Source organism: Pinus tabuliformis, chromosome 8, assembly GCF_031772625.1.
Source record: "Pinus tabuliformis cultivar Carrire ecotype Pingquan chromosome 8, CPIR1, whole genome shotgun sequence".
NCBI classification, from domain to species: domain Eukaryota; kingdom Viridiplantae; phylum Streptophyta; class Pinopsida; order Pinales; family Pinaceae; genus Pinus; species Pinus tabuliformis.
The window spans coordinates 1,885,488,035-1,885,500,187 of NC_142294.1; positions in this window are offsets into that span (position 1 = coordinate 1,885,488,035).

Sequence of the window (12,153 nt, forward strand, 5' to 3'; positions counted from 1 at the left end):
TCCCAAAGGTTACGCCGATAATCCCATCGGCGTGTGCTCTGGGGTGCTAAGTAGCGGAAGCATTAGAGTTGTGAGGGGCATTGGGGATTAGGTCATAAAGAGTTCCAGACTATGAATATATGAGATCTAAGTGTTGGGCATGACGTATGGATTGGTCTTCTATGACCGCACCACCTAAGGTGACATCCTTAGCGATTTGAGGGAGTAGGGACTTGCAGAACCAGTCCACTAAGAGATAGTCTGGGAGGGGAGCTTTGACTAACCTCCGCCTACATCTCCATTCATGTATATGATCAGAGATGTGGGTGGCAGTATCCTAATGTAATGAAGTGAGGAGCTCTGTCCCAGTCTCATAGCGGATGGGTAGCTGGAAGTGCTTTAAGAATTCCATCGCTAGAGCGTCAAAGGTATTTACTGATGCACGTGGTAACTCAATGTACCACTTAGCTACGTTGCCAGTGAGGGTGCGAGGAAAAAGATGTAACCGGACACTATCATCCACCATGGAGTTAGAAACACACCAAAGATGATAGGTGGTGATATGGGTGCCCGGACCCTCCCCTTATTTCCCTTCAAACATGGGGATGTTTGTTGGTATTTTATGCGGGATTGGCAGCCAAAGTAAGTTTTGATAGATGGGGTCATTTGTAAGTTTGTACAAGTCGGGGATATCCAACGTTGCCAACAAAGGCAGAGTGTGTGGTTTCCTTGACTCAGACCAAGGCGATGATATATGACTTGAGGATCCTTATGGTCCTCCCATCGTTTGGGTCCCAATATTATACATAGGCTACGTGGTATAGTAGTTGCCAGGGGGTATGGCATTGTAATGTGGATTTCCATGGGGATTTTGATGTTGGGGTATAACACTGCCCCCAGGATAAGCAATGCCCCATTGACTCATTTGATGTTGCGAGTAGGGTACCCCCATGGATTGGTTGGGTCCTCCTTGAGGATTCCTGCCCGCCACAGAACTAACCATATGTCCTTGACCGATGTAAGGAGTGCTCATGTCGATCAGTGAATGACCATGCATGCCTGAAAATGGAGGGGGAGCTGTTACGTTCCTGATCGGTATATGCATATTGGGATTGCCCACGGATACTTGAATCTAGGGGATAGAACTATACAATGGATGCCAACCATATTGTTGGTTGAAGGGACCCACGCTAACTGTGATATATTGAGCATTATAAGGAGCGCTGTATGTAGCACGTGTTTAAGGTATAGAGTTTGACACTAAAGGGGTGGAACCCAACATTGGCTGGGTTCCACTCATGGAGGGTGTCATATGAGTATTTATACCTGGGACAAATGGGATAGCAGGGTTCGCCATCAACGGTGTGGTGGTGACTGTCGACTGGGGAAGTGGTGGGGGACCAAAAGTGTTCACAAAGTTCCACGGCTTGTTAGTCATCGACGAGATGGATGGAAATGTTCCAACTAAGGAAACAGGGAGCACAGGTGCCACAGGAACCAAGAGCAGGTCCAACGGATTCGTGCGTGGAGGGTTAAAGGGAGGAAGAAATCCTGCAGTTAAGAAATCTTTCGGTAAACTTGAATCGTCGGTTGTCCAAACAGATTCCGTGTGAGATCTTGGAGACTAATTTCCCAAATATGGGGAATCCGATTCACTGGAGCTCAGCGGATCTTCCACAATGAGTGGAGGAAGTCTTAACAATCGTCTAGATTGATGACTAGGGCTGGATGTAGCCACGACGACCGTTAATTTTTATGAATAAATTTTATCGTGATATTTGTTAAAGTCTCAATGATAACACTTGGGTGCCTTAAAAATATAAAAAATACACTAAGTTGATCAATCAACAAATAGAGGGAAATGACCTTATCTGATAAGCACCGATCACTGGAGATGAAACGCAATATCACAATGAATAACAGAGAGGGTTGGCCAAATGTATAGTTACGGTTACTCTAGAGCTTCGCTCGAACCTCATATTGAGGGGACAAGTACTCTTGTGAAGACGAGAACCCTTCCAAAAACTAAAGACAGAGTAGGTCCGTCTGTGTTAGGTACCAGGGCAGCCTACCCTAGTCACCTTGTGTAAGCCCCTAAAAGTTTGGCCACTAAGGATACCTCAAATCACAGACAATACCGGGGGGGAGATAGTCGCAGACAATATGTTGTGTGTGCAGGATACTTGAGCCCTCGACTCAGCTCCGAAATCCCCGAAGAGATCCCCAGTACATAGAATACCCAAAGGAGTTGTAAGAGAAGGCGAGCTACCTTCACTTACAGTCTGATGTTGTCTCGTATTTAGCTCCACTTTGATTGGAGTGGTCTCGGTAGTATGAGTGAAGAAGGAATTTTCTCTCTTTTAATGACACTAGTTTTGGTTTCCGATCTTGGGCAGTTTACTCACACTACCTATCCCAACATCCTATCCTAAACTAATGTTTGTTTGCTCAATAAAGAGTTACTGATTTATTTTAGGTAAATTTTATGTGTACCCTTTTAGTGTCTTCGGTAGGGGAGTTGATGTATGAAATTGGATGGGACTCTAACTCAAAAACCATGCAAAAGACAATGCTTAAAAAATATTCAATTCAATGAAACAAGTTGTATTCTATAGGGGAGAGTCTTTGACATATTCATATGTTTTCCATGCATCCTAGTCATTATAACACATGCATATCCAACATAAATCTTTCCAATACTTTCTAGCAACTATTTGAAACCAAAATAAAGCAGATTTTAACCAGATAAGCAGAAAAATGAATAAAAAATTGTTGATTTTTCTTTGATAAAAACATTTTAAGAAAGGAAAAAAAAACTAATTTCCTAAAAAAAATCTTTTAGGACACTGATCTTGCTAACAAAATGCAGTTACAGATCCTTTTCAGTCCATGAGCAAGCTTTCCATCCCTTTGAGTTTACAGAAACAGCTGTATGTCAATATTTGGGGGACTAACGCTCTATAGCAGTGGCCACAGAGAGTTACTGGGTCCACTAACGCTTTGTTTGTGCTGACACAGAGATTTATAAAGAACTGTTTAGTCTGCTAACCTACGTGTTACACTAAAATTTGTCACCATGACTATTTGCAGTTAGTATGGCTCCATCAACTGTCATACTATCCTCCTTGGCAAGTCTTATACCTCTGCTCCTCATGTCAAACTCCAAGAAAGAGAGAACGTCCTTTAAAAGTCAATTAACTCTGGTTACGCAGTTTCTCTTAGCCTTACCTGCGTGTACGCACCCCAAGTTCACAATACCTGCGTACTTGTATGCTCTGTCTGTAAAGGGGTGGGTGGGTACTCCTGTAAAGGTCAAAAGGCGCGAGTTTCACTTCAAAAAAGTTACTTGTGGTCAAATCTAGAGCATTCTAGAAGATGGTTTGACGTGTATTGAGCACCTCCAGATGGTTCATGCATCCCAAAGAAAGAGGAACTTATCCCATGAAGAGGGGAGATATCCCATTGAAAGAGGGGCTTATCCCATTCATGGTGGACCTGATTAACTTCCTCCAAAGCATTATAAATACAGGCATTGGGCCAGAGGGAGGGGAGGTTGAAAGCTAAACATTCCTAAGGGTAGATGCTGCTGAAATTAGGACTCCCTTATAGAGCTTGAGAGGAGAGATTCCCATCCTTTCTTAGCTTCATTTGGAAGTGGGTGAGCTGATCAAAGTAAAGGAGAACTCTTGCTGGACCCTGGGAGGGACCTGCACAACACCAAGGCACTGGTTGTAAGGTTTCTTTTGTTTCCTATTAATACAATTAAGTTCATTCTTCTCAACAAGTTGTTATTCATAATTTGTTTCATATACTCCTTGGTCTTTATGATGAATAAGTTTTATTTTATGAGTTATTCAGGTGCTATGTAATCGTTTGCTTGTTAGTGAATGCAGGTTTCAAAGAGAAGGAGGAGCTCATCCAGATCGGAGAGGCTGGACTACTACAAACAGCGTTGGATCAAAGGTATGTTATAAACACCTGATTGCTTGTCTTTTAAATGCATATTTAGGGAAGGATAGTTCTTAGTTGTCTTGTTTGTCACTAGAAAGCCTTAGCTTCTAGGGAGGTTGGTTTTGTCCGCAAAATTGACTCTTTCCGCATGACACTACGTTAGTGTGGGAAAAGAGCTCAAAACAGGGTTTTTAGGATCAGATTCAAGGCTAAATATATGAAGGCAGAATGCAACAAGATTTTTGTGGGTCAGAAAGGGAATGCAGAAGTATAGGGAGGTCTTAGAAGGAGGAGGAAATTGAGAACTATTCGGGTGAACCAGGAGCTACATGTATAGTCCCCAGTGGAGTCACCAATTCTGCTATAGGATAAAATGCACGGAGTATGGAGAATGGAGATACCCTCAAAGGTCTTCCCGGGACCTTTGGAAGATTGTAAGATTATCTGCAACTGTCACAAAGTTACATGCATGTCCATAAACAATAGCTAACTATCAAAGCAAGACAAATTGATTACCTCAAGCCTCCTTGTAGATTTGCTGGAGAGCATAATGCAGCTAGGTGGATGTCCCCTGAGCTAGCTCTAGATCAAGTCCCGCACATAGAAGAGACAAGAATAATCACAGAATACAACCTTGATAACTAATAGATGAATACATAAAAGACATATAGTTACACATAACTATGCTACTCATGCTAAAAGGTATTGGACAAACAAGTAAATGAATGATAGTACCAACACCACGAAGTAGACAATACAACTGCAATTCTATATTAATGTCGGAAGAGTGATTACAACCATCTATTGCATCAGCCTTCCCTTACCCCTCCAACTTCTCTCTCTCTCTCTCCTTTCTTACCAACTTCTAATGCTTAGATTTGAGACTATGCTCAACAATCAAGTAAGCTATCCTTTCAAATGATCTGACCTCTTTCATAATAGCCCTTAGGGTTGCCAAGTTCCTCGATGAGTTCCTTAAGGTAAAAGCAATGATGTTTCCATGCTTTTGAGCTCTTTCCCATTTTCCTCCTTCATTAGGATTAAAAATCCCACAAATATGTCAAACTTGAGATGTCTCCTTGCTATTTTGAGTAGATTTAGGAGCAAACATCTAGATATTTATGAGTCAATTCACTCCTTTGACCTTTAGAACTTCATTATTATCAACTAACGTTGTTCCTAAACTAAAAACTAGAGTTAGTAGGGTCACTAACGCTCCCTTAGGCTTACAGAGAAGCTTTATAAAGCAGGTTGTCAATGTATAGCCAGTGTTAGTGTGGAAACAAGGCATGTGATCATGGTCTTTGCTTCAGCTATCATGTCTTTCCCCTCTGAGCTGATGAGGGGGTCATTTTGCTATATAACAGCTTAATCATTCACTGATGGGTTTTTTGGGTACCATCAGATTAAGATTGTGATAGAGGATCGTAGCAAGACGACCTTCGCGATGGAGTGGGGATGCTTCTAGTACATAGTGATGCCATTCGGACTGAAAAATGTGCCCATACTATTTTCAAGGGTTGTAATTGTAGCATTCAAATAATTCATCCATAAATTATTAGAAGTTTATTTTGATGACTAGACTGTGTTTGGATTAGTAAAGCTCCACATTGCAAGTCTGCACCTTATGTTGGATACTTGTCGCAGATACCAAATTTCTCTAGATCTGAAGAAATGTATCTTTTGTGTGCCTTATGGAATATTGCACGGCTATGTAGTCTGTAAGCAGGTATTAATGGTAGACCCTATGAATATAGTTGTGATTGTCAATTTATAAGCTCCTAAGAATGTAAATCATCTACGCGCAATGGTGGGGCACACTAGCTACTATAAGAAGGTTATCAAATATTATGCACATATAACTGCACTCATGGAAAAATTACTGAAGAAGGATGCAAATTTCTGTAGGGATGAGGAGTGTGAGCGCAGCCTAGATGTGTTAAATGAAAATATGGTGACTACACCAATTTTGGTATTCCCTGACTGGAAAAAGGAATTTCATGTTCACATGGATGCCTCTTGCATTGCATTGGGTGCGGTATTAAGCCAACCAGGCAAAGGAGAGATAGATCACCATATAGCCTTTGCAAGTCAAAAATTATCAAAGGCTGAGAAGAACTATTCAACTACAGAATGCGAAGTATTGGCAATGGTCTACGTGTTGCAGAAGTTTTGACATTACTTGTTAGGTGTGCATTTCAAAATGTACACAAATCACTCTGCTCTCAAGTACCTAGTCAACAAGATTGTGCTGGGGGGGAAGATTTGTAGGTGATTATTGTTGTTTCGGGAAATGACTTTGAGGTGATTGTGAAGCTTGGATAGTTGAAAGCAAGACTAGATCATCTATCCAAAATTGAGACAGGAAAAGAACCTACTAGTTTGGAAGAAGGGTTGCCGAATGCACATATCTTTATTGTACGGGTCGCTGATGATCATTTTGCAGATATAATCCATTTTTTCATTATTGGCACAACACTGGAAGGATACTCTATTCAACAAAAGAAGGAAATGGTGGTTTGTGTAGCTGACTTTTGTACGATTGCAGGACACTTGTATAAGATGGGCATTGATAAAATACTACATCGATATGTTCTGGTGTTCGAACGATCTAACATCCTCACCGAAGCACATGGAGGAGTGGCGGGAGGAAACTATGCAGATAGAGCAACCACGCAAAAGATTATGTGCACTGGTTTGTGGTGGCCGACGATACATAAGGATTCTAAGGTGTATTGCAGGGCTTGTGATGCTTGTCAAAGGACAAGGAAGCCCTTGTGAAGGGATGAATTGCCCTTAAATCCTTGGAATTCATTATAGGTTTTTGAAAAATAGGTGATTGACTTTGTGGGTCCAATACATCCACCAAGAATAAATACGGGTGCACGGTACATTATTACTGCAACGTAGTATTTGACAAGATGGGTAGAAGCACAATTGATGACAGATTGTAGCATTGCTGTAGCCACGAAGTTCCTATTTGAGTATGTGTTGTGGGGAAAAGTGTCTATTCAGAACGACCCTATCCACCTAAGGTGTGACAGTGCCTTAGCAACAAACAGAGAAAACTACTTTTGTATTCTTCTTTATGAACTATAAACGAAGAGGAATAGGATGAACCAACCTGTGTCTTGCGCTAGTCCTTTGATCCAATCTCTCTTCTCTTTGACAGCTTCCAGCGACCTGCTCCCTTACTTCCCCAGCTTCACCAAGTTCCTGCAAGATCACAGAATAGGAAAACTACACAAAGACATGGATTTATATTCATAAAAAGCTTAGGATCAGATTTAAGCTAAACATACAAATGTAACAAGCATCAATGATACACAAGCATGTAGGAGAAACTCAAATAGTTTTATTGATATAAAAAGAAGATCCAGGAGGAGATACAACCAAGTGAGTCTCGATCCAGCATCAACCTCCCAGCAAAGGAATCCCTTCTTCACCTCCAACAAAGCCTAAATCACCCAATACTCTAATCTCAATCCAAAAACCAATAGCAATTCTCTGCAAAGTACAAAATTCCATCCTCCGGATCTCTGGGATGAGGGATCCATATATAGATGTATGCAAAGAAGATGAGTCAGCTTGTCATTTGACTAGTGTCTTTTCTCTGTCATTTCTTGCTTCCACTTGGAGGCTGAGAGCCTCTTACTCATCCTTGGTCGAACTCAGTGAGGCAAGTGTCATGGAGGAAGATTCTGGAAGCTTCCATTGCCTTTCCACCTTGCAGAATGGCACTGCCATTTGTCATTTCCCACTCAGCGCACCCTGGTAGTGCATTTAGGTGCGTTGCAACGCACCTAGCTAGTGTACTGGGGTGCTATGCAATGCAGGTAGCTAGTGGAGCAGCTGAAATGATCCTGATTTGACTGATTCTGAGCAGTTTCTGGTGGAGAACTTCTGGGAGAAGCTGTAATTTGTTGACCTTGTTCCTTTAGGGGTAGGAACAACACTTTTAGGGACTTTGGATCCCTTGGTTTATGGACATTTCATGCTTAGAGCTGTAAGGCACAAAAATGTCTATAACAGTTTCCCCCTAAAGTATGAGGCCGTTTATCGGGTGAAATGCTTTATTAGGAGGATCCGAAGTTCTTTCAATGCTGGGAGGAGACCTGTAATAAGATACAATACAATACATTATTTTCATACAGTTTTCATGATCTAGCTAAGGCGGGCATTCCCATGCTCAGCTTTATAAATTCATTTTCATGTACATAGGACAGACAATCGTCTGATGGTAGACTGATGATTCTGATAGAGCCATCATCCTTTTGGTAGGATGATTATCTGTGCTGCAAGGCTGTACATTTCAATGTCTTTATTTTTTCTGAATATATATTGCAGCCCGGATGGATGAAACTAGATCCGGGGTCTTCAATCTCGTCCGATCTTCACTCGAAGTACAAGTCGATCCATGTGAGAAATGTTTTGAAGTCGAACATGGAAAGACATCGCTTGATTACCAGTCAATGATGTAAACTGTTAACAAGCGCGAGAGAAATCAGTGATAATGATGATGACCCTCAAGGTACTGCAGTACAATTCACGTGGTGTGAATAAAGGACTTGGCGTCGAACACCACACAAAATCTTTCGGTCGAAGGTCATTGATGTATACCTGTCGCCGGAAGTGAGAAACTTGCCATTGAGGCATGCAAGCTTAAAGTACTGAAGGGGTTGTTCCTAGATCAACTTCTTGGATAATGAGCTGATGTCGACAAGAAGTGATCCGTCAAAGGAGGGCCTTAATGAATCCCACATCAATGACACGGAACGGAGCAATTGATTTTGATGGAGGTGAAAACGATCTGATGATACATGGTTCAGGATGGCGGTCATGAAAGAATGAAGTATAATGTATGGTAGTGGATGGGACACAGGTGACTTCTTTGGATGACTTCTCTTGAACATGTCGGCGACACTTATGTGATGGATTGGTAGCATTTACCCCAAATGTGGATGGTATGGCGTGACCATGGTGATGTGACCGGTGAATGAAACAACCCAACCCGATTCTGGTACGGAGTGGAAGCGTCATGTTCAAGAGCGACTTGCTACCAATAAAGATTCTTTGAGTTTTTCCCAATTTTTCCCCAGTCATTGCTGACCAGTACCTCTTTATTTTTGTCAAGCTTGAGGAGGATAACATATGCTTGTTCTATAATTTGCCCTTCGGGCAAACCCATCACTATGTTTTAACAAGCCTAGCGATAGTGAAACTCGTTCTCGTCTAAAGACAAGTTTGTCGCTATTAATCTTTTTAACGAGTCTAACAACAAAGATAACTCGGTCCTTTTCATTTTTAGAGAGTCTGAAAAGGTACGTAAAGTTAACTCCGGAATTCCTTTTTCGTCATCTAATCCCTTAAGTCTGAAAAAGTATAAAACAATATAGAAGGGATGAATTTTCAATAGTTTTAACGAGCCGAACAACACAAGCGCTCGATCTTTTTGTGCAATAATCCCTCAGGTCCAAAAAGATTAAAATCTAGAGGAGGGATAGCACTTCCGGTCGCTTTAACGAGCTGGAAGGCCAAAACTCGGCAATCTTTTCATATTTTACGAGTCAGATGAAAAGAGCTTAAAGAAGACTCATCTTTTGAGGAACGAGTGATAAAATGGGTAGCAGCTGATTCCAGGTAAGGTTTGGAATTTTCCAATCACGGCAGTGTCACAAGGATGGCTAGTGAAATCACTCTTCGCAGCTGTTCCTCAAAATGGGTAAACAATCAAATGGAGGTGAATGATCAGCCAATGGAAAAGTGGAGGTGACGGTGCAAACACGACCAAGGCTTTAATGGCTGATAATGCTACATTCACGGTGGTTATTTACTGGAGGATAGTTCATTTTTTAACGAGCTTAAATGCGGATTGAAACACTTGCTCGGTCTTATGTTTATTTTTTAACGAGCTTGAACTATGTGCTAAAACTGCTCGATTAATCCAGTCATATGATAAGAAAGTCTCATATAAAACGGCAACATTTAGATTTTTGCCCCACATCCTTTCTTTATGCAAGTTAGGAAACGACTAATCCTACGAGTTTAAAGGGTTAGCCTACGGGTTTAAAGGGAGGACCTAAAAATTTAAAAAATAAATAGCCGCCCCTTGCTTGCACTCCGAAAGGTTTGCATGCCCCCAGGTATAAAATACGATTTCAAGGTTACCCCTCAATTTGCAGACAAAACATTTGTTCTATCAGGAAAGGCCTACCTCTTACAGGCTACCAAAGATTGTCTCATTCACGTTACAAATAAAACACTTCCTCGGTGATGTCTACCGACATAGACAAAGGTGAGCAGAGACACGCGCCACTCACATAACTTTGACAAGAGAATCTTATTCTAGAATAACCCCTCTTCCAATCACGGACGGGGTATAGACTAGTCATATTCTCCCGCAGAAACCTACCCTATACCCAAAGTTCTCGTGCCGAAGCAGACCAGGACGCATGCCCCCTGGGTTTTAGTCATATCCCTCCGAATTACTCGCGCTCATCGGGAGGACGGACTGGGGGTTGAGACATTTCTTGCGTGAAGAGACCATTTAGGGATGGTATATGACTATTTGCTATGCGTGATCCTGGAAATGAAAGCTGGTCCACGAGCTTGACCACTCTTCCTTCGTGCGGAAAACACATTACTCTAAAGAGTGAGGAGACGATGGCTCCCATGCAATAAATATAGTCTCATCCAAGGAGTAGGTTATAATCCAAGGGTCCTTGAACTACCATTACATTCATTTGAACTGTCTTCCCTCTCAATGTTATGGGCACATTGGGAAGGATCCCTAAAGGGCGACTGGTTCCCTTATCAAAGCCTGTCAGATTTCTCATCTCAGGTGAAAGCGGTGGCGAACCAAGCACTTTCCAAGCAATAGAGGAAAGGATACTCACAGAAGCCCCCTCATCTATGATGGTACCAGCCATGACCATTCTATATATTTGAACGATAATTCGGAATGGTACACTCGCTGGTAAGCGGGGTCTGCCTAGTTGATTCCAGTCGAAGTAGACAACTAGGTTGCTTGAAGGTGGGACCGAGTAGATGGCTGGGTATGGCTCTGATGAACTTCCTTCCTGCGGTAAAGGAATGGGTAGACTGCCCCCTTGTTCGTCGGAGTCTGTGTTGATGAAGAGAATTTGGACGGTGTCATCCTTGTTCTCTTCCGTGACGGTATCATCTGAAGATGAAACCTCTGAAGGCAAGACCGGGTCAACTGCCGCCTCGACCTTTTGAATTTCATCTGGTATGGATTCAGATGGTTTATCTTCAATGATAGGTGCTTCGGCTGACCACCTGAGCGGGGCAGCCGGGATTTCAACCGGTGACGAACTCGGCAAGAGTTTTTCATATCCAGGAGGAAGTCGCAACGGTGAAACTGGACAATCTTCCAAAACTCTTTTAGCCTCATCTAAGAAGGGACAACAATGGATGGCATGATCGCCTTCGCACAGTTTACAGGGAAATCTAGCTTTCCCTTTTTGTCCTATGGCTTCACTTTCACTAGTTGACGGTGTGCTGTCAACATGGCCATCAGAGGTTAACGACACCGGATTGTGCAAGCGGGGAGACCAGTCCCTTAGTATCCGAGGGATGCAAGGACAATCTCTGTGAAAGTGGTCTCCCTTGCAAATGACACATGGCGATTTTGGCCTGGTCGGTGCAGTGTGTGGATTTTCATTAGACGACGCTCGTTTGCCCCCATTCGATTTTGGCTCCTTCTTCTTCTTCTCTTTCTTCTTCTTTTCCTTCTTCTCCTTAGGAACTTGACTTTTGGCTTTGCCAGTCCCATCAAGCGAAGAGGAAGGAGGAGAGGAAGAATTAGAGGAAGTAGAAGGTTGGTGGGAAACTCTGGACTGGTCTAACTGCTGATTCAATTGTTCAGGAATAGCGGTGTTCTGAACGACATTGGTTGAGAAGAGCCATACTGGCAAGCCAATTTTCAGTCCTGGAAGTGACAAGGTGGCCATATGGGGTGCACCAACATCTCCCCAAGAGGAGAAGGGACTAGGATTTCCACCAAGGGGAATTCCTTGGCTGGTAGACTCCATTTTCTCAACCTAAGATCAATGTAGGAAAGGGGTAATGAATGTTCCGTTTAAAATAAATTTTTAGACGCTTTAGACACAACTTGTTTTTTCAGTCTTTAAGAGTCGAGAAAAAACAAAAGATGACTCTAGTCTCCTTCAATTTTTAATGAGCCTGAAGTGACAAGTGCTC